At 46.6% G+C, this 22,936-nt stretch overlaps 2 long non-coding RNA genes across 3 annotated transcripts in view; one reads left to right on the top strand and one right to left on the bottom strand.

The window, feature by feature from the left end:
• The window catches only part of LOC134174623 (uncharacterized), a 41,994-nt gene extending 21,034 nt beyond the window's left edge, over nucleotides 1–20,960 (top strand). Inside the window, exon 3 of one of the 2 annotated variants that reach the window (XR_009968724.1) lies at nucleotides 20,843–20,960. This is a non-coding gene — a long non-coding RNA (uncharacterized LOC134174623). Of the gene's footprint in view, nucleotides 1–20,838 lie in introns of both variants that reach the window. The other variant, XR_009968725.1, reaches the window with a different exon arrangement.
• LOC134174624 (uncharacterized) overlaps nucleotides 1–22,936 on the bottom strand; it is a 195,765-nt gene that overhangs the window by 7,289 nt on the left and 165,540 nt on the right. The window contains exon 2 of the long non-coding RNA XR_009968726.1: nucleotides 8,868–8,985. This is a non-coding gene — a long non-coding RNA (uncharacterized LOC134174624). The remainder of the gene's footprint in view (nucleotides 1–8,867; nucleotides 8,986–22,936) is intronic.

The following is a 22,936-nucleotide window of genomic DNA, read 5'->3' as shown; positions in this document are numbered from 1 at the left end:
CTGCATTATCACCAAAATCATCAGGTTTTCATTACTCTTATTCCTGCCCCAATAAAAGACATGAGGAGCAATAGCAGAACTCAGCCTGCATGTGGAAGGCCTTGCAGTACTATTTGCACTGGTGGCAGGCAGCCGTGGCACGGGGCAATGAGGCATGCCTGCTGCTCTGAGATAAAGCACGGGGCCAGCCAGGGTTTTTGCAGGAGAAAGTGGTGTTCAAGCACACATACACACCCCCTCTGGTGTGTTTCTGAGCTCTTACCCTCAGCATCCTTTGCCTGTTCCCTCTGCTGTTGTATACATCGCTGTGTAATGCCTGAATCTTTAGGTCTGTCTTGAGTAGGCTTGGACTATGCAGACGTTTATATACATGCTTAGGATACATCTATGTCCAGGGCTGAGCATGTGCTTGGTGCTGCTGCTAGGACCTCAGATCCAAGATCTTCACAGAATCCCAGCCTGGTCTGGGTTGGAAGGGACCTTAAAGCTCATCCAGTTCCAACCCCTGCCACGGGCAGGGACACCTTCCACTCGAGCAGCTTGCTCCAAGCCCCTGTGTCCAACCTGGCCTTGAGCACTGCCAGGGATGGGGCAGCCACAGCTTCTCTGGGCACCCTGTGCCAGCACCTCAGCACCCTCACAGGGAAGAACGTGTGCCTAAGACCTCATCTCAGTCTCCCCTCTTTCAGTTTAAAGCCATTCCCCCTTGTCCTATCCCTCCTTCTTGTTGTTACCCCAGCTTTGTGTATCACAGGCTACTTGTAGCCATTAAGTGAAGTTTTTTTCCTAAGTTCATTTATACTTGAGAAAATGTTTCTCATCTTCCAAGTTGTTTTGATACCATTTGGAAACAAAGAGGTTTGTAAACCTCTTACAGACAAATTTTGGTATAATGAGAATAAATGGAACTGAAGCACACAGCTTCACAGGGCTTATTTTTTCCCCTTCCTTTCTCTCCTTATGTTCCATGCCGCAGACGTTTCAGTGGGAAACAGGTGGAAGAAAAATTGAGTTTTCACTCCATTCATTTCTAATTACTGCTTTTTATCTCTAATGGGTGTGAAATGCTTAATCTTTGAACTACGGTGTCAAAATACATTTGCAAGATAGATCAAATTAAAATAATTCCACCCTTTTTTTTCATGCAGCATAGTAATAGTGCTGGTTTATTTATATATCATGGCCAAATTAATATTTCATCTCTTGTGCTGTGTTCACATCCCAAAGGACCATGTGCTGGGGAGAAGGAGAGGATGGAATAGTGGAAGGTGTATTGTAGTTCTGGGTTTGGTGATGCTCTCCTTGCATCTCCTGATGCAAGGGATGGCAAATGAATGATGTGGGACCAGGATAACTGTTCTGACGTGTGCTGGGTGCTCTGTTTGCATAGTTAGATGGTGTCAAACAAGAACTGATGGCACAAGCGTGGACTTTGGAAAGTAAATTGTAAACTTGAAACGCAACCAGAGCTGGCCCAAGCTCTGGTACTGAAGTGCAGGATGCTGCTAATAACTGGAGATGGGTCTGGAAAATGTACATAAAGTTTATAGTCTGTTTTATTTGCATTTATATCTGCGATCTTGGTTCAAATTTTACATGGTAATGAGCCAAAGTCAAATCTAGATGTGGTTGTGAGTTGGACCTTTTTTAGGTCAAACTTAGAGGCAGGTACCTGGGTCACAGGGTGGTATTTAAGCACAGTTACCAGCGAAAGATAGAGGTTTAAGAGGTTTGCTTGTAAGTCAGATGCAGTCTTGGCCTGACCATGTGTCCTTCCCAAGAGCCCAGTGGCCCAGGCAGGACATGGCTGTGGAAATTACAGTGCTTTTTCATGCAAGAAGCATTGAGGGACAGTAGTTCTCCTTTGAGCTTTTCATTCTGTCTGCAGATGCAAAGCGCCTCCTTTTTCACTTCTATCTCCTAGGGCCTTTCTGGGTTTCCCTCATTTCATTTCTGCTTTGAGGCTGCATTTGGGAAGCCTCCGATAGGTGTTGCTCTGCAATCGTTTGCTTTTCGTTTCCTACCCCAGCCCAAGCAGGAGCTTTTGGTCAGTGGGGCCAAGAAGTGTCCATCCTTTGTTACTGCTGCCCTCCAAGGCCCCTCAGTAACCACTGCCAGAGAAAGCTGGCCCCCAAGGCTTGAATTACAGTGAAGCCATGGATAGAAAATACACCATGAAATTTTATGGCTCCTGCAAAGGGGCTGCCATCTGCTTTTTCTTTTTGCTCCCCCCCCCCTTTTTCTTTCTTTATGGCCATTCCACAGTCTATTAAACCATTACTGTCTGCTCCTCCACTTCCCACCAAGGTCTGTGTCCATTTCAAAACACAACACTTTGGATTTCAAAGCAGCCCTGGGGAATTCTCCAGATCATTCAGGCTGCACAGACCTTTACTGATCCTTCTTTTTGTCCTAATTGAAATCTATCTGTTCACATCCATAGGTACATATTGCTCTCAGCCCCTTGGCCCCTCTCCTCCACTTGCTCTTTCTTCGTATACAAGAAAATTATGCTGAGATGAGCCTGAGCATGAATTGCTGTGTCTGACTGTGCCTTGATGGCTCTGCACAGGGGGACACTCTGAGGTTGCAGCCTGAATGATGCTTGTCCTGCTATGGGAGGCAAAGGCTGCAGGTACTGGGCTGCTTTGCAAAGCCAGCCACAAGGCTAGAGGCACTTTTCCACCCGGAGACTTGGCTGGCTCCAAACATCAAGCATGAGTCCCAAATCCTCTGTCTCTGCTTGCTCTCCTGCACTGCTGCTATTGTACCTCCTTGCTGTGTATAAAGAGGGAACTGAATTCCACTTGTTTCTGGAAATGGCTTTTGCACATGTTGCAAGGCTGGCTGTGCCTTGTGACTGGAGGGGGTTCCTTTCCTTTCAACATCTGGGTAGGTTTCATGTCTCACTCCCTCCCAGGTTTCCTTTCTGGAAGGTGGAACAAAACCCCTTCAGCTGTAACAGGTGGGCCCTTAGCAGAACACACAGAGACCGCTGGGTACCTGGCATCGTGCTGCAGGAACATGGGAAGACAGATCCTGGTTCCCCCCTTACACTGCTCCATCTCTAAACCAAATCAGCTTTCCATAGTAAATGCATCTCTGCAACACCTTAATGGATTGGAAAGGGATTGCAGGTGCCAGGGTGGGTGATTTTGCCTTTGATTACAAAATAGCTCTCCTGTGGTCATTGTTAAAAGGCACAGATTTATGTCAAGGTGATGGTTCACTCCATCCCATCTCCCTTTCTGCTAGTCCTGCACTGCACAGCCATAGGTACCTGGCCAGCAGTGATGCTGTGGTTACAACACGAGTAAAGCTGCTGACTTCTTTGTACCACAGATGGCTCAGCTACACCCTGCTTTCAGTGAGTTACGCTCTGTAGTTATTTCAGGATGCTGCATGATGGTTTAGGGCCACCTGCAGCATCTCAGGGAGGAGGAGAGCTGCGGTGCTTAGCCAGCCAAAATGAAGCTGCGAGTATTTCATCTCTGAGCTGTGCAAACAGGGCTCTGCACAAGCGCCTTGCCGCAAACTCCGCTTCCTCCGTGGCTCCTCCTTTCTACCCGCATGTCCTCTCCGAAGGCACGGCTGCCTTTTTGCGGCACGGATCCGTGTCTAGAGTCCGGAGAGCTGAGTAACCACTAGAGGGAGATGATAATGACTCCTGATACCGGTAATTTCCATGTTATCTGTAACAAACAGCAGTTACCCTTTGTAGCTGCACAGCTGGAATGAGGATAAAGTCACTCGTTGAGACCTTTCCATATCTGGAGAGGGAAGCTGAGCCAGGGTTGCTGGATCCTTATTTTGGGAGCATCTTTGGGGTTTTATGAATATAAATCACACCTCCTCACTCTAGCACTCTGTGCTTGAACCCCAAATGCAAAACTTGGTTGACACCTCCATTTAGATTAAGTGGGAGTTGTTCCTGTTGTCCTCTGAAAAGCTATATGATATATGGGACTAAACTGATGGTTTTCAGCTTTTCTACCTGGAACAGAAACAGGTTTGGGAGCATTTGTAGTCATGGGCAGCGTACAAGGGCGCTCATCCCTGATTTAAGCCAGAATTCGGGTTTTATCTTTAAGGTAAAGGCTACTCTGTGATGACAGTGGTTAACTGCTAATCCGAAAACTGAAACTAGAATGATAAATACTTCCCATTGCAAAACATGGTTCTTAGTTGGGAGTACATGGAACCACTCATGAACATAGGTTTGAAATGAGTTCATACAATTAAAATGAAGGAAATAATCATTTCCAGTGTGTTCCTCTTGGACACGGATTTTCTTCTCTTTTTTTTCCATCTTTCTCCTGTGATTAAAAGAAAAGGAGGAAAGGGAAGAAAAGCTTAAAGCAACCGAGTGTGTGTGACAGGAGGATTGTTGAAAACCGAGGCAGTTTCTTGGTTTGAAACAATGTCAGAATTTTCATTACTGGAGCTTTGTTTAAGCAAGAAACCCCAAACCCTGAGCAAACCAAAACCTCATGTGCGAACTGTCAGATTCTTTCAGAAGCTATTTTTCACTTGAAAGCACTTGCTCACAGAAAGCATTTTGCCCAGCTTTATTACGAACACAAAAGCTGCACCTAATTGGTTTATATGTTGACAGGCATCTTATTACTGAGAATAACAGTGTGTGTGTATCCCGCTCTCAGCCACCGCGCAGGAGGCAAGGGCTGGCCCCTGTCATCTACCAGGGATGGAGGCTTGCTGCTGGGAGAGGAGGCAGCAGGTTTGGTGGCTTTTCCCCCTTTTCCATTGCAAATCAGCTGTTTGTGAGTGTAACCCGGCTGCGGGCAGTGACAGTGTTTGCCTGATGTGATGGTGTTTTGTGCCTGTGCCTTCAGGGCTCACTGTGGTCCAGCCCGGACATCAGGTGTCCTGTTGGACACTGGACCAGCCGTGATGCTGGAGGTGCGCAGAGCCCAGAGGCACCGCTGCCTTGATGCTCGCGGTGCTCCTCTCTTTGTACATGGTCAGAGTTGACACCCTGCATGCTGTAATCCTGAATACGGATGAAACTGAAGTGTGGGGACTGAGGGGAATGACTTTGTGCTGGCTGAGGGATCTCATGAGACACCAGAGGAAGGCTTCCCCTTGCTGAGCACTGGCTCTCACTAACTAAACATTAAGGGGGATTTCCAGAAGCGCTTGCACAAGGAGGGCAGCCGAGACCTCAACAGCTTCAGCACTTTCAAAAGCCTCTTGGCACCTCTCCGAATCCCTGCTCCCTCCCAGGGTCTGGCAACCCCTGCTTGGTGGCAACTTGGTGGCCCAGTGCAACCTCCAGGTCAGAGTAAATCAGAGCTGGTGTAAACCCATGGCAGAAGTCACGCGAGGGCTGGCTCCTGAGCCCAAGGGCATTTCTCCAAGTCCCTGGAGGGTTTTGCTGCCCTCCCGTGCCAGCTCTGCACAGAATTCCTGCTTCCTGATTCATTTCATCCCCCTCCCCGGCTCCAAACGATGAACATCATGGGGGGAACTGAAGGGTTATGTGGTAGTTAATAGCATCAAAAGGCCATTGAATGGCTGAGAGGTAGATGATAAATGCATTTGGAGAGTTTTCCTTGGGCCATATTTACAGAATCCCAAGAGCTGCTGCATGTTAAATATAGATAGGAAATAGAAAAACTAGAGAGCAACATAAAGCCAGTTGCAGGAGTTACACATAAACTTGGGACCTTCTTTGGACTGGGGATTTGCTCCAAACCTAACTCCTGACACATGAAAGCCCCAGAGGCTCGCTCTTGCTAGAAGCTGTGGTGTAAACTATGCATTCAGATTAATCCTATACTCAAAGCAATGCAAAAAGGAATTCAGAGACTGTTCGTTAGCTACAGGGATTGGGCATTTTTAATTAAAACCTACTATCTGATAGGAGACAAAGCCTTTGGGTTTGCTTGGGTGGGGAGATCAGTGCTTGGCATTGATGGTAAGCTGCAGCAGCAGTGTCTGGGTGAGGCAGTGGATCAGCCATGGGAATGGCCACCTCTGCATGGCTGGGACCAGAGCCAAGGGACTACTTTGTTTGAGCACCCCATGCTTGTAGGGCTGAATCTGAAGGGTGGCCTGAGCTGATCCTCCACATGGATGGGTTTCTTTGTGTGGGGAAAGGCTGGCTCTATTGGTCTGCGTTTCCATCAGTGCCTAGAAACAGTCTTGAAGCAGAGCCTCCTTCAGCCCCTAGTCTATCAGAAGTCCACAGACACAGAGCTCTCCCCTCTGCATCTGCCCAGGTTGCTGTTTCCCTGCCTGGGTTCCATGTTATTAACATCTGTCAGCTCTGGTTAGTCTTTAATTGCTCTTGGGGCTCTGCACTGGGAGGAAAAGCATGGCTAAATTTCATGTGAAGTGAATGCAGGACCGAGCAGAGGAGTCAATGCACTCAGAGATAAAGGGGTTGAGCTTTGCAGCTGGGAGGAACGCTCTAACTTATCTGTAACAGAGCATTTAGCAGGTGCTAGGTCCCTAGCTTATATTCCTTCTTGGTCTGTTCTGATCCATTGGCCCAGAGGCCTTGGGTGGTCCCCTCTGTGCAGACTGGGAATGCTATGGGGCAAAGCCAAATCCCTTCTTTAGGCAGTGATTTTTCTTTCAAACCAAAGCATCCATCTCTTTTCATGATGTCCTGCCCAGTTAATGCCATCCAGAACAGACACTTGGAAGTCTGCAGCACCAGCAGGCACCAAGGAACAAAGGGGTTGTGTGAGAAGAGGGACTGAAGCCACCAAAGGACTGTCACCCCCTCGAGAGCTCAGGGAAAACGCAGGGCTCTCTTGCAAAGCTGGCATGTGCTGCAAATGTGTCCTGCCTCGCAGAAGGATACTTGCCCCACTCCCTAATGTGGGAGAGGGAAATGTCTCCTAGGGCAGAGAGGAATGGCTTCTGGAGAAAGAAGAAAGATGGGTTTTGTTTAGAAAGGGCTGGGAAATGTCACAGGGCAGAACAGGATTTACAGCCAGGCAGATCTCAGCTTCCTGAGGCCAGGGACTAGAGGCACACAAGTTAAAATGCTCTGCACGTGGCTGTCTTCACTGTGTGTGTAAATGAGAGGAATCGGCAGGAATCTTACCTGGAAGTGTGTGCTGGCACAGCCTGGAAGCCCACGCTATGAAATTCAGATGAGCAGCGGAAGGGGCTGTCAAAACAAATAGGTGTTTCTGCATCCCAGTGAAGCCTGACACTGCCCAGTTCCAAAGCCAAAAATGATCCAGGGGAGATGTACAACTCCGACCACCTTGAGTGTCTGCAGCATGGGGACTCTTTTAGTGCAAACCCCAAGCCTTCTGTTTGTAAAGTACGTGTATGTGTATATGTATTTGCTGGCATATGCTCAACTGCACAATGAAGACATGTTGTGCTGCTTGTGCCTGTTATCCTTTAAGCCCCCGAGCATGTCCACTGCCAGTCAGACACATCTCTGAGCAGGAGAGAACATGCTCTGGCAGAGCACTTGCATTTCATAAAGTGATGGATTTTCACACCAGGCTCACATGTGCTTGTCAGCCTTTCCACAGGGCTGGAGCACGTGTGGTGCTGCCAATGCCACGTGGCGTTCCCAAGGCTGTGGCATCCTTTAAGTGTGGCCTTGATGGAATAACGAAGCTTGCCAAGGATTTTGCTGCTGAAGGGGTAGGAAAAACACGCTTCCCACAAAACCAGGGCTTCGATTAAAACACGAATTCCCATCAGGAAAAACCAGCGCCTTTCACTTGAGGTTTAGTGAAACAGTTCATTCCCCAAAGGGAATGGAAAAACTTCAGTTTAGGAGTAATTCATGTTTACTCCCTGACCTGAAATATGTCCCTGAGGACAAGGCTTTGCTGCTGTGAGATCTGAGCAGGACACAGAGCAGGGGCAGCATCACCCGTATGGGTGCAATTTGAGGCTGAACTGACAAGAAGAGGCAGTGAAGTGGAAATTCCAGTTTTTAAGGGGACTTAGGTATTATTAAAGCATCAAACATATTTGCAGGGCAGGAATAATTTCCAACTCCCAGGCAGAGGAACTGGTGTTTGATTGGAATTGTTTACTTGATGAGATGGTGTATGCATGTATGAGTTTATAGCAGTGAAAAGAGCCCTTAACACCACAGGAGATCTACGCTACAAGGACCTTGCATCTCGCCTAATGCTAACCTCGAGGAGTGAAACAAGAGGATGTTTTCCTGCAGGCTGCTAAGGGGAATGCTACCCTGGAAAATGTTTAATTTTAGGTGTTGAAATTCAGCTATTTCCTGTGCTGTACATTTGTGTGACACATACATGACATAACTGAAACTTCTGGAAAGTCTTAGACAACAGAGTTCCCCCCACCAGTGTCATACAAATTGGAAAGCTGTTTGGAAAGTCTCTTTAAATAGTGTGTGGGATGTGAAATTCATGGATGCATATATAAAATCCTTGTTGGTGAAGCCAAGGTGTTTCTCAGCTATTTCTCGTTGTCAAATAGTGCTTTACACCAGGGCTCTATTTGTGTGGTTGAGACCTTGCCTATAAATCCGTGATCAAACCAGGCCCTTGGTGCAAAGGAGTGTTTCTTCTTTGCTCATTGCCACTGACAATATATTCACTGTGATTCCTGCCTGAGTACAGGCCCAACTGTGCTCTCCAGTTAGCCTGTTAATTAGAGCCCTGGTATCTGTTTAGATTATTAATGGAGCTGAAAGACTGTTTTAAAGGAACATTAGATATAGCTGGGAAGATCGCTTTGGGGGATGGAGGATGCTGCAAGCGTGGGTCACATCTTCTGCTTTGCTGTGCTGAGCTGGGGAGGTGTTTGTTTAGAAATCACAGAAGGGTTTGGGTTGGGAAGGACCTTAACATCACTCAGTTCCAACCCCCTGCCTTGGGCAGGGACACCTCACACCATGTCACCCAAGGCTCTGTCCAACCTGGCCTTGAACACTGCCAGGGATGGAGCATTCACCACTTCTTTGGGCACCCTGTGCCAGTGCCTCACCACCCTCACAGTAAAGAACTCTGCCTTATATTTAACCTGAACTTCCCCTGTTTCTATTTGAACCCATCTGCTGTACCAGGGGTCTGGTGGGGTGAAACGGCTCCCCAGGTGCATGGTACTTGATGGGAGAAGTAGCTTCTCAGGGGGATCAGTCCTAGGTGGAAAAGACGAGTATGTGAGAGAAGAAACCTTTGAGTAGGCAATAGCTAACAGGGAAATGGAGCTGGATTTTATAGGGCCCGCTTTCAAAATACAGCATTTCAGGTAATTCCAACAAAATTAAACATTCCTTTTGACTTAAACTAGCCCAAAAGGAAATGTTCCATTTTGATTTGCTGGATGAACAATTCAATTTAGTTACGCGGAGGCAAAAGAAAGATTTTCCCATGACATAGTTCAGCTTTGTAGAAATTTTCTATCAGAAAAAAAAAGCCCCAACTCCAGTAGAAAGCTCCCTGCTGACTCCTGGTGCAACCTGTTCTGAACAGTGGGACTGGCTTTTGCATCGTGCAAGGCTTACCCTTTCCCTTTGATCAGCACTGATTCACTTCCTACCAGTGGGTGCTCTGCCGCCCGGAACGCTCCATTCTATGCTCTTTCACTCATTGCTGTTCTTTGTTTTGAGGGCAGTTGCTGTAAGCTTTTAGCATCCCAGTGGGCATGGAGAAAGGCTCTTTTTACAAGTTCTCACTTGGCCTGAAATGAGTCTGGCTCTTCTTTTACAGGGGCTCAGCCTGAAGGAAAAACACAGCTTTTTCTGACCCGGTGCCCCCAGAGTTATCTTTGTTTGGACTGCACAGTGTGCCTTTATCAGGCTGCGGGCAGACTGTGCCACCTCTGCTCGCACACGTGATATGGGGCAGCGGGAGGCACGTTCTGTGCTGAGCAAGGATAAACTGTCTGTTCATCACCAGCAAAAAAGGACCTTCCTTTCACAGTGGCCTGAAAGGAAAGCATGGCTGTACCACTGGCACTGCTGCCTCAGGGGTGGCATTGGCTCTCATTACCCCATGGCTGCTGTGGGTTCTGAGGTGGGTTTGGGTGGTGGATGCATTCACAGGCAGTAGAAGGAAAGGGCTGGATATCAGCAGGAAGGGTGTATTTGGGTATATTTGTCACCTGCCGCTCCCTTGTCTTGTTCTTGGTATCATGTGTTTGAATGTGGGCCCCTGTACCTTCAACCAAAGTCAATCACAGCCCCCAGCATCAGCTCTGTGCTGCAGCGGGGGGTGTTTGTCCTCAATGGTGCTCTTGGAAGCAAACAGGCTTGCACAGTCCTCATCCATGGATGTCAGGTTGGCAGAGTGAGTGGCCATCTGTGTCCATCACCGGGGTTGCAGGATGCAGAGGGGAGCCTGCAGCTGGGTGCTGCCCTCAGAGCATCATGTGAGTGACAACCATGAGCTTGCCCAGCATGAGGCCTCTCCCAAGGCAGCATCAGCAGCCCAGCAGGAATATTTAAGGTCCAGAGGGTACCACTGGCTCCCCACAGCCCCATAAACATGGGAGAGGGATAATGGGAGAAGAGTGGCTTGGGCACAGCTCTAAGCTGCATTTAGCAAGCTGTCTGTGGCTTTTCAAACGGAGGGGTCCAAACTATGTGGATGCAATCTTAAGATGAGCAGCAAAGAAAAACACAGGGAAAGCTGGAAAGTTTCAAACCAGCCTGTTTGGTTGCTTTTAATAAAATAAACCCTGAATCATCTCACCAGCAGGCCCCACATTTTCCTCCTGAGCTTACATTTTTCACCTCAATGATGAGGTTTTGTTAAAAGAGAAAGAATCTGGTTTTGTTCTGGGGCAATGAGGAGCTGAGCTTTTGGGTTTGTTTTTCTGTTCTTTGCTTAAAATTGGTTTATTCTAAGGACCCGCTGCAAAGCAAGCCCCAAATAGCATCACATCTAGACCAGGTTTAGAGAGTGCCAAGATCCCTGAGCTATTTTAATGCTCAAATCTGAAGAGGAGTCCTGCCTTTGCTCCTCAGCCTTTTCTTTTATTAGGCCAGGCTTTTCTGTGTTTAGAATGAAAGAAAAAACACGAGCAGGTTTTGTGGGGAGAAGGGAGTGAAGATATTAATAGAAATGTGGTTTTGGTCTGACACAATGTGCTGCAGCCTATGGGCGTATTGTGAACTGTCTTAAGATATAATAGGAAATAAATTGCTTATTGGGGTGCTTCTGAGAACTAACAGGCGGTCTGGTTGTTTTGGAGACTGATGGGACTATTCCAAGGGCAGCCCTTATCGGGAAGGGGAGGCTGTTACAGCAAACACTGGGTTTCTTGTCTGTCCAGAGTGCACATCCCTCGCAGCTAAATTAACAGTACAAATTGTCCTGGTCATGAATTGAAGGACACTGACCTGGGAGGTGGCATTTACAGTGCATGGCATCTCTCCAGGGCTTCGCAGGCGGAGATGTTTGGGCTTGTTTTGCCTGTGAGTAAATAGCTTTCTCCTCTTTGACCCCTTCCTGAGGGCCCAGCGGCTTCACCCTGACTTCTTCTCCTTGACTTTATCTTTTCAGTTCAGGAATTCCTGCCTCTGACCCCTTTTTATCAGAGAACGTTTTCCCAAGTTTGCTCTGCGTTGGGCAAGAACCGCGCAAGTTATCTCTGAGCCGGCGTGATGGCCAAAGCACTGATTTAAACCCACATGTTTCCAAAGCAAGCCTTTTGTTTATCTCACTTCTGTGTTGCCTGTGTTATCCTGATCACAACTGGAAGGCTTCATGCCAAAATACCATGAGCAGCTTGCTTTATGAAACGTTGCCTTTTAGAAGCAATGTGTGATTTTAAGGGGACAACAGCCGGATCGCAGGGAACAGCCAGGCTGACCTCTTTTACTGTCAATAACACGATTTTAAGTTGAAATGGGTTTGGTAAAGGTTGTCAGTAGCAAGTTGGAAGAGAGAAGGTCGAGTATAAAGAAATCCCAGCAGGTTTATTTGGCAATGTCTAATCAAACCTGCCCTTTGCCCCAGCTCTCCCAGGGCAGGCTGTGGATGGACTTCAACCTGCAAAGAAGGTCCTGGGGGCACCACTATTAGTTCCTATTTTTTTTATGTGCAGGGAACTTGCTGATATTTCAGCAATAATTTCACATGAAGGAGGGCCCTTTGTCAGCATTTGGAATGCAGGCAGTGAACTAGAATTTCGGTTGATTTCCAAGATTTTGGGGTATTTTTCCTGCTCCTTGCTAAAGGGAGTTTTGTTGAGAGCTAGAATTGCTTCTCTGAGCCAGATTGAAGATGGCTGATTTCCCTGACCAGTGTCATAGCATGGCAGTAGTGTTTGTGGCCTTCTACCTTAGATTCCACCATTCAAGTTTTAGGAGGTGGTCTTTGGCATCAGCCCACGTCTCGCATTCGTGCCCCCACATCTGCTTTACCCGCTCTGCTTCCTCCATTCAATGCCTGCAACCAAAAGATCAAGAAATGAACCTTACTGTTGGAGTCTTGGTTGGAACTTTCCTTACACATGGAGTCAACCCAACACCCTGCTGGGTTTGCAGAGCATGGCAGCCTTTGCCCCCAGCAAGTGACAATGCAATGGCATGCTCTTCATGTGGCTGGTCTTGCCCTCATTCCAGTGCATTGCTGTGACTTTCATGCTGAACCTCCTTTGCCCTGCGGTGAGGAACACCCACAGCAAAAGCTGGGCACGCAGCAGGGAGCAGGGCATGGCTCTGCCCTGGCATCCTTGACTTGGACACAGGCTGTGGTGTGGCATTGTCACTGCCACAGGACTTGCGTCTCCAGGGCCACACATGGAGCAGGGAAGAGGCAGGGCTGCTCCGGCTGCTGTTTCCCTTGGCAGAGGCTCTGCCCGTTTGTTTGGCCTCCCTGTTGTTTGTGCACAAGAAGCCACAGGGCTGGGCTGGGGAGAGCTCTGTCAGCCATGGGGATGCTGTATCCGGGCTCTCCTGGCATCAGGTGGGCAGGAGCGCTTGCTCCGGAATGCCATTCCCTGCCGGATGTGATGATGGTGATCGGATGGAGACCTGGTGGAAAAGGGCAGAGCTCACTGGGGAGAGCTGTGTTTGTTTACTCCGAGGCTGAATTCAATCCTCTGTTGCTTGTTCCTCCTGTTGAACAGGCTTGTAACGCTCTCCCCAAACGCCATAAGTAGGTCAGCCTGAGGAGAGGGCCTTGTTCAGCATCCAGATGTCTGTCTTCTTTTTTCCTTGTTTTATTTTCTTTTTCCAAAGCTGAATCCTTTATTTAAGCTTTCCACACAAGCCTGGAAAAAACAAAGACCTGGATGTGATTCAAAACCCTAAAGTCCTTTGTCTAAACACCTTTCAGCCATGTATCATAAATACATCACCTCTGTGGGTAAGAAGAGATGTCTCTTTTTTATGTGGTGCCTCGAGCATAGATACTCACAAGGTGATGTTGGGTCCAGGCCATGAAAAGGCAATAGGCTGCAGATCTGTATGAGAACTTTGAATATGAAAGCAATTGCTTGCAAATCACTTAAGAGGCAATTCCTCCCCTACGGATGAATCTGAATCTGGGCATGGTTCTCTCATCCCCAGCTCTTCGCCTTCCTTGGAGATACGCCTGGTTTCTGCATTGGTGTGTGAGCACGAAATGATTGGAGTGTAGGGATAGGGCCTCAGTTCGAACCCTGACCTCTGATGCTTCTCTAAATGTAATCTCTCAGCCTGTTCCCAAACCCTGAGTGGTTGCATGTTCTGTTGGTGAGAAAACCCTAAACCCCAGACTGGGGGGCTGACAAAGGTGGAGGTCAGGGATGGGAGCCGGGTGGTGGTAAGCAAGGATGTTATGAAGCACATTCTCATAATGTAATCTGGCCAGTGAGAGGGAGAATGAATCAATGTCACCTTGAGTAAGCATGGGGATCAGCCTGACCACATTCCTGAGATAGCTGTGTGAAGATCTGACACTGTTATTCATGGGAGACTTAAAACAGAGTCCAGAGCCCAACCTCAGGAGCAGTGGGAACATGAATATGTTCAAGGTCATCACAGGAGGTTGCAAAAGAGAAGGTCAGACCTGGTTCCATAAGTGCAGAGCAGCTCAGGTTAATTCTTCTGTCGTGTCCATGTCTGTGAAAGGCCATTGGCAGCAGTTTGCCCTGCAGAACAGAGTCCCTTTTTCTCCAGAGATCATCTGATGGAAGATGAGCATGAGATGAGCAGGATCTGCCATGATTCTGGCAAGAGAGTAGTCTCTTAGTGCTCTTTGCATGGTGCCAAGCACTTGCTTTGCAGTTAAACCTTCATGGTGCTGTTTTACTGCAGAGCACCTTCTGTTCCAGTAAAGGGGATAAGGAAAATCACGTCCACATCACCTCCCATAAGGGCTATCAGTTAAAGCCCATGGTTCAGTTGAAAGGGCTGATAAATACCCTTTGCTCTGCTAATCGAAGTCCTCTCAGCCCCACTAAATGCTTCCAGAGTCCCTTATTGCTTATGGAGGTAGGGGGAAAGCCCAGCCCATTTCTAATTGCCACATTTGAGTCTTGCGCAGGCAGAGATGCATTCCATATGGCACCAGGATCCAAGCTGCCCGGCTTGGCACAGCCAGGCAGTTGATGGGAAAATGATACGTTTAATTGTATGGATGCCATAGTACTGGAGTCACTTGCTTAACCCTGGAGTTGTAAATAAATACAGAAAATAAGGAATATACAGTTGGCTGGGGATGATTCAGAGTATTCGTTGTGACGCGTTGGAGAGCAAACATATGAGGAGGTTCTCATTCTCAGGCTGCACATGACATATCTGAGCTGGTTGTAAATTTGCTAGGTTTGCCTCATGGAGATTTCAGCCAACTGAAAACTCAGCCCCATGTTATGAAATGGGATTCCAGAGTCTCTTCTTTACTTTCAAGGAAGCCCTTTTTGATGTGTGGAATTGGCCTACAAAGCCCAAGTGAGGGAGAGCTGCCCTGTGCCCAGAGTTGGTTCCTTATTCTGCTTGTAGTCAACGCAATGTCTTTACTTTTCCCTAAAAATCCCCTGTTTTGATCAGCTCCTGCTGCTGCTGGAAATGGCTGCAGCGCATCCCACATCAGAGCCACATCCTTCGGTCTTGCAGGCTTCTTCTCATGCTCTGTATATCTGTGTTTGCTCCTACCCCTCCACACACAGCACTGTAGCACCTACCTGCTGGTGTTATCTGCAGCAGTGCCTATTGAAGGCAAAGAACAGTCTCATCATGGAAGGTACCTATATATAGATATAGGTGGAAATCAGTCCATATGATGGGGCAGGCACCCTGCTGCGCTTGCATACTATAAAGCAGTACTTCGTAAAGGCACAGAGATGAGTTTAGGCATGGGAACAGAGCTGTCAAACACAGTCTACATCTGACTGCCAATACCCAGTGCTGTTGCACATCGGTTGAGGGTTTCCCAGACAGATGTGGGGCTCATGTCCAGCCTTTCTGGAGGCTGATGTGCAGCCAGCACCGCTGTGATACACTTGTGGTAAGGCCAGCACTTACCCAAAGTGTTGGATCTACCACAGACATACTGTTTGTTGGTTGGCACATGCCTTGCTAGTCATCAGCTTGGCTGGAGATGCTAAACATCTGCTCCAATTGGGAATCCTGGAAAACCAAAACACAGGTAACCCCTCTCTCCTTCCCCCATAAAACTTCCAAGGAGGAATGGCCAAGGAAACCTGAAAAGAATTTGTCTTCCCAAAACTGCTGCTTCTGCCAGGCAGAGATGTAAAACTCCTAGCGAAAGCAGAAATGTGGTTATCTGCAACCCACAGTAATTCCAGCTTGGTTTCTAAGAGTGATTTGTTTGAGCTCTGGAGTGTGAGGTTTAATTTCCAAGCTGTTTATTGCACTAAATACTCCTGATAATCTGTACCAACATCTTAACCCAGGTTTTCTTAGTCTTGAGACAATTAACAGCCTTGGCTCTCACCAGCAGTGACAGTAGAAATGGTTTGCTCTGACTTAAGGCTGATTACTCTCAGGTCACTCCAAAGCATCCTCTCTATCAGAAGTGGATCAGGAGTTTACGAGTGGATGGGGAGGGATTTTAAATGTGCGTCTCTGCATGCACTGTTATCTCCATGAGCTGCACTCTTCATTATTCATATTCAGCTGCAGGCCTTACCAGTTGGTGACACAGAAGGTATGCTGATATCCAAAATCTGGGCTAAATACGGCACAGGGAGCAAGGCAACCATGGCTGGGAGTGATTTGTCTCCTATATCTGACCTCTGGAGGGACCAGGGCTTCTGATAATAATATCAGAGACCCACCTTCTCTTCTGCTACCAAGCACTTTGTATTCATCCACCTGGATTCGTTCTGCTCTAGATCCTCGAGGCTGCTCCCAGGGAATAGTGTATGACATGGCTCTTGTTCATTCTCTTTCGGAAGTCCTCCCATATGGTTCCGACGCTAGTTAATATTTCATTTTGCATTTTCATAGCCAGGCACTTATAGACATTAATTATTAAATGGCCACGTTTCTTGAAATGAATGTATAGCCGCAGACGGCTGCGGGGGGGTTCTAAAGGGGGGGTTCACTGATCGGGATCTGCTGCTGCTGCTTCCACCTTTCAGGTAAAAATCTCAAAGGCCCCTTTTTTGTTCAGTATTTTCAAAGCCTCTCTTTCTTGCTCAGTGCAGGGTGGCACCTTCAGAAGCACCCAGTGTTGATCTAACCTTGTTCTCACAGCAGTCCCTAGGAAAATAGGTCTGAGCCATTTCAAAAGCTCTTCCCTTGCTCCCCCCGATTCCAGTATTATAGCAATATTCCCAAGATTTTAAGTGCAGCTCCATCAGGCCAGCAGGTAAAGCTTGCTTTTTAGCCTCATTTCTACTAATTTGGAGCAAATCTCTAGCCTTGGCAGAGATGCTCTGGAGGCACAAGGCGTATGAAGGCAAAGTATGATTTTCTCCAGCTAAGGATTTTGTCTTTGCCCCTCTCCCATCAGATGTCTTGGGCCCATGTGCTGAGCACAGGATTGGGTGGTGGTATGAGCATTGTGCAACGTGTGTGAATGTGTGTTTCATGTAGGTGGAGGGTGAGAGGAGGCTGGGGGTGGAGGGAACCCATCAGTGAGATGGGAAATCTCAGCACACCAGCATCAAAAGGCAGGTGATCTGAATATTGCTCTCAAATACCAATTGTGACTGCTATGATGTCTGTTCTGGAGGGCTGGGTGCACAGTTGAGGCTCCTTACTCTGCAGAGGTTAGACCATGGCTCCCTCTGTCACCAGTGGAGGGGCAGCTGCCAGTCTGACACAGCCCCATAGCACCAGCTGCAATGTATACATCACGTCCCACTAGTAAAATACTTTTGCTTTGAAGAAAGGCAGCTTCGCTTCCTCTTAATAATTGATATTACTCAGCTCTTTGAGACTGAGAGAAAGCAAACCAGCCTTGTGAACCTGCCTCCTCTCTAAACTAAGTCTCCTTTCCTCCTACTGACATTTCCCCTTGGTTCTCCATCTAACCTCAAGGGATATTGCCTTTATAACCACAGAGATCTTGTACCTTGTAGTTGGAAAGAATGCGAACCTTTTGGGGAGGGGATCAGGGCAGGTCCCGGTGGCTGAAGGAGACACCTCAGAAGCTTTCCTGGAATACCAAGCTCACCACGAGCAGGCAACCTCCCTTCATTAGTTCCCAACAAGACTGAGCAGGGTGGATTTGTGCTCATGGGTGGAGCTGGAAGAAAGTAATAAGCTCTTCTTAATGAAGAGCGCGCTTTGGTTTGCTGTGTCTGGAAGATTGTTTTCTTCTTTTGTACTTCTGGTAGCTGGCATCCCAGGCAAGGCTGAAGGACTTCAGTTTGGGAGTGGTAGGCATGCACTCAGTTTGCTGCCTACCCCTGGCAGAGGATCAAGGCTTGGAATTTTCATTACACTTGCTTCGCCTGCCAGAAAGAAGCACTTTGATTTAATTCTGGTGGCTTCTTGTTCAATGCCAAGCTTGGAACGTGATGCTCTGATGTCTTCCAGCTTCTTAGAGTAACCACAACGTCCCGCAGAGGAAATATATATTTATACAACAGAGGAATTGCATTTAAGTATGGAGTCACTTTATTAACAGCAATCGCACACCATGCTATAGGTGGATCCTATGGTTTGGAATATAAGACTGACTCCTTTTGTCATCCCATGTACCAAGCCCAGATATGATCAGAAATTCATGATTCCTCAGTAACTATTCTTGGAAGGCTCATCTTGTTAAAAAGCAGTCACCATGTCGCTATCCCTGGAAGAGGATAAGGGATGCTAACAGAGCTGATCAAATACTTTCTGGCATAAATGTCCTTTAAGAAGGAAGATTGTGCTTTTGACAAGATGACATTTTCCTACGGAAAGCATCTGCTCGCCTCAGAATGTTGCTTTCTTGCCAAAAGAATACCTCAAAACCCAATTGTATTATTTTTTTGGACAAAAATCCAAAAGCTTGGGGGGTTTGGCAGCAGATTAAAATCTGGGATTCAACTGAAAAAAAACCCCAAAGTTTTTGTTTTTCCAAAATCCAAGAGGCCCAAACATTACTTTTTTTTCTTTTTAGTTTTGTTTAAAAATTAAGGAAAAATGTGGCCATATTTTCCATGTGCTGGAGGGGACCCTCTTTCAAACCAGCCCTAGATGCTCGCAAGAAAATGAGTGTTAGTGGGTACTTAACTACAGCAAAGCTCTGCATAAATTGTGTGTGCAAGGGCAGAAGTTGTTGCCAGGAGTGCAGCCAAAACCCAAACCTTTTGCAGATTCATTGGATTTTGTTTCGGGTTAAAGCTTTTCCATTTCTCATACCAGTGCTCAAGCAGTTGCGCTGTCTCCCTTTCCCCTCAATGTCATCAGAAGAGGATGGCACTGGTCCCCTTTAGTATGAAGGTCTTCATACTAAAAGTGTTCTGTGGGCCATGATGGGCTGAAGGGGAGCATGGAAGAGGGGACCCCAGGAACCTGGAAATGAAAAAGAGAGAAGGAAGATGTGGAAAGGGGCCACACATTTAAAATGAGACTGAGAGATTAGGACTTCTGTCTAAATGTCTTCTGCCCTGGGATACGGGAGGACATGTGGGAATTTTCATTACACTTGCTTCTTTCTTGAAACTCTGAGACAATCTGAGCTGATCCAATATGGGAGAAATAGGAGGCAGAAAGAAATGCTGAAAATGTTTGTGGCTGTGAGGTGTGCGAGCCCTATCAAGAATGAAACATCTGGTATGTGCACTGCCATTCCCATTCGTTTTGTATGGAGTGTTATATTATACCACAGTATTAACGTATTAATATATTAATAGAATGTCAACATTTATATATAATACAATTAGTGGTTTAATATAAAAGTCAAAATGAAATGAATCAATGTGACACTTGAAACAAAATCCTTTTACACTGTTGAAATGGAATAGCCTTATGGGAGAGGTTTTACCCGCCCTGCTCCCCCTTCCACTCCTGCTTGGTTGCCAGCTGTTTCATTCCAGATGTGGTGGTCAGACTTCTTTTGGTTCAATGGCCACATTTGATAAGAAGGTTGGCTCAGCACTGACCACTGAATGTGGTCACTTTCCTTAGGGAAGCATGTGTAGTTCTTGCTTGATCTCCGCTTATTAAACCAATAGATCAGAGATGTCTCATATTCTCTGTTGACATATGGCTAGCCCATACCTTAGATGGGAGACAGGTAGTGCCTGGATTTCTTCCTTCTAATTGCTGATCCAGAATGATCAAACACAACTTTACGCATTATTCCCTTTCTTTTCTGACCCCATGCCCCTAATTTCTTCCCAAAAGTTCAATATGTATTTTTGTGGTTAAAATATTTCCTGTCTGTTGGTCCGTATCTTCCATTCACCATGAAATCCCATCTAGAAATCCCCTCTGAGATTACAAGCCCATCCTGAAGTGTCTGTCCCCATCCCACGGTATGGGCTTGTACTTTGCTATTTCAGCAGCGATGAAATCACATGCCCGAGGCAACCCTTTAGCTCTGCTCTGGTTTTCCTTCCTTTTACTTTCTTCACTACTTGGACCATGACTTTAAGGTTGTATTAATTTGTTCTGGTTAATAGAAAATCTCATGCAGGCCAGACATGATTTTGTTTTCCAAATGGTTCTTCTTGGGAAATGCAAACCAGGAAAAGATAAGGACCTTCCCCCTCTCCAAGAGGCCAGTATGGGATATGTTACAGCCTAGAATTGCTGGGTGGGAGGCTAGGGAACACAGGCAAAGAATTAAAGACCACTCTTTCACAGCAAAATAATAATATAGAGATATATTTCTATACATACATTTATGTATATGTGTGTTTATCAGGAGCCCAGCTCACTTTTCATTTGCACTTTTTTTCCCCACAAGATCCCAAGGGAATGAATCCAAGGTATACAGGAGGAAGTCCAGACATTTATTTACTATTATTACTATTTATTATTATATTTATTAGCTGCCCATCCTGTAATTTCAACATTTTTTCATATTCCCCCTCATCACTCATTTAGGAAGTACCACCAAAGATCTGGGGTTATCACATTTCTGCACAACAGAAAATAGCCCCCATTGACCCTACACAAGTAGCAGCTAAGAGTGCACTTGAAAACAAGAACATTGCTCTTAACGCTGTCTGCTCTGCTGTTGACATCATTTTCACCAAACCCCAATTCAGTAGGACCCACCCTTGAAGTATCCATCACATCATGTCCAGCACTTGGTGAAAGACGTACAGACTTGTCTATGGAGCATGAGGTTCAGGCACATGGCTCTTGGGGCTGCACGTGCCCTGGGAGCTCTGCAGCCAGTCTGGGGAGCCCCAAGTTTTGGGTGCCTGACACTTGGGATGTGAATCCACTATGTCCAGGTATTCCAGTGCATGCAGGAAGCATTTCATTTAATACTTATTTCTGGTCACGGCCATCAGGCAGATTTTCCTGGATGTGTCCTCTTCTGGTTGGGAACACCAGAGCTTCAGTGTGCTGTTTTTAAGGCTGATAGCTTCTGTGCACAACAGCCATACCCCATGAGCATACATACACTGCTCGCCATATACAGAGGTGGAGCAGTGGCTGTGATGCTTCTTGGAGGAGTCAGACTCATCGCCTGCAAGCTATACACTGCAAGCACAGACATTTCCAGCTGGGAAACCCCAGACATAAGTATGATAAAAGTGCTTGTGAGCACTCCTGCTCTGCTCTGCACCAGGAGCACAATCCCTTTGGCATGGGCATGGTTTTCACTGAACTGTCCTATTTATTTGTATTAGGAGCATAACTTCTTCTAGGTCAAGGCTATTTGAGTGAGATCTCAAATTTGTACAGTTCAGCCCCCCCAGCTGACTATAATTACATTTGCATATATTATATACAGATATAGAGGGATTTAATCAAAATGTAGCTGCCAAATGGAGACCCAGTGAGTGTATGTTCATCAGAAAATCATTATTAAAGCCCTTCCAGGTTGGCAAACTTTGCTTCAGAATTAAAAGTGAGATTTTTCATTATCCCATTGAATATTTTCAGTTATTTCAGATGCGAGAGCCAAAAAGGATAAATCAGTGCCAGCTTGCAGAAATATGAGTTGGTAGAAGGGTTGTTATTATTTATTGCATTGCAGGGAAGGATCTTGGGGGGGGGTTATCTTGATGGGTGAGTTACAGGAACATGAGCTCTGTAACAGAAGTGTGGAGGGAAAGGCATTCACATTCAAGGCACTGCTCTGCTTTCTCCACATCAGATTTGGTTTCTATAGAAGGAGAAATGGAGGAAAAACTGAAGAGCTCTCTGCGACTGGAGCTGCAAACAGAGTTGTGGTTCAGATTCACCGCTTGGGGGGTTGGAGGAGGAAGAGAGAGACCTGCTGAAGGTTGTCCCAGTCTATCAGCTCTCTGCTCAACCCCAGACCATGGCAAATAGGTGCTGACTCTCAGATAGTATCTAGGGCCACAGTGAAACTGATTGCAGACACCTTGGCATACTGCAGAGAGGTAGATATGGTGTTTTACTTGGCTATTGCTTTTGGTTCAGGTAGGTTGTATCTGTGATGCCTAGAAGAGTGTCTCACCATATGTCCTCACCATAGCTGGGGAACATCTAGTGCAGAGGAGAGATGATGGGATGTGAGCCCCTTGGTGAGACTAAATCAAGACAAATCACATTTATGGTTTTACTTAAACACTTGTTTGCCAAATCTTTCTCACCAGGGCTGGATGCAAAGAGAAAGATACAAAAGAAATGCAATAAAATGAATAGAGTTCTCCATAGGAAAGAGAGGCAAATGGGTGGGGTTTGTATGGACTCTGGTGTAGGTACATCTATTTATTAGAGTTAATGGTGCAGAACTGTGGTGTCAGTGGTGGAATGGCAGGTGGACAGGTGGGGTGGTGTATGTGCCTATCTGAACATGCTAACAGCAAATAAACAGGATATGTGAATTCAGCTGTGGTCATCTTCCAGCAGTTACAAATAGGACTTTACAAACAAGATAGGGATGCGAGATTCTCTTAGGGGAGGCTGTTGATCCCTTCCATGAAAGATAATGAAAGCCATAAGCACAGAAACCATAAGATAAGCAAAGAAATGCGCTGAGTTGGCTACAAGCTAGGTTGAGATTAGAGCTATCTGGGTACAATAGATCTCACAAGAAACCTAGAATGTCTGAGGTGCAAATATTTCTCCCTAGCAGTGGTAAATCTTGTAGCACCAGATATTACATGTACATGAGTATCATTACAAGTAGCACAGAAAATCCCTCTTTGTAGCAAGCATTTTGGTGGCACCTTTCATGAAGTGAGATGCAGGAGGAGGTATGCAGGGATAATAGATACTTGCCCTCGATTAAACGAGGAAGTTAGATGAGCCAAAAGGCATGAAACTCCTAATTCTGCAGTGCTGGAGGCTCTGTAGGGGTTGCTTCACTTTGCTTCTCCCACTGTTTTTCATCCCTTCACACTTCTTCAAGGGCCCTGCCTGGCCAAGCTGAGACAATCTTGCTTTCCTGATCTTAACAGTTAATCTTTAATT

The sequence above is a fragment of the Pezoporus occidentalis genome, unplaced genomic scaffold (assembly GCF_034315485.1).
Source record: "Pezoporus occidentalis ecotype Australia unplaced genomic scaffold, CSIRO_AGI_Poc_V1 ctg62, whole genome shotgun sequence".
NCBI classification, from domain to species: Eukaryota; Metazoa; Chordata; class Aves; order Psittaciformes; family Psittacidae; genus Pezoporus; species Pezoporus occidentalis.
Note: the sequence above shows the minus strand (reverse complement) of the source record. Positions and strands in the feature narration are given on the sequence as shown.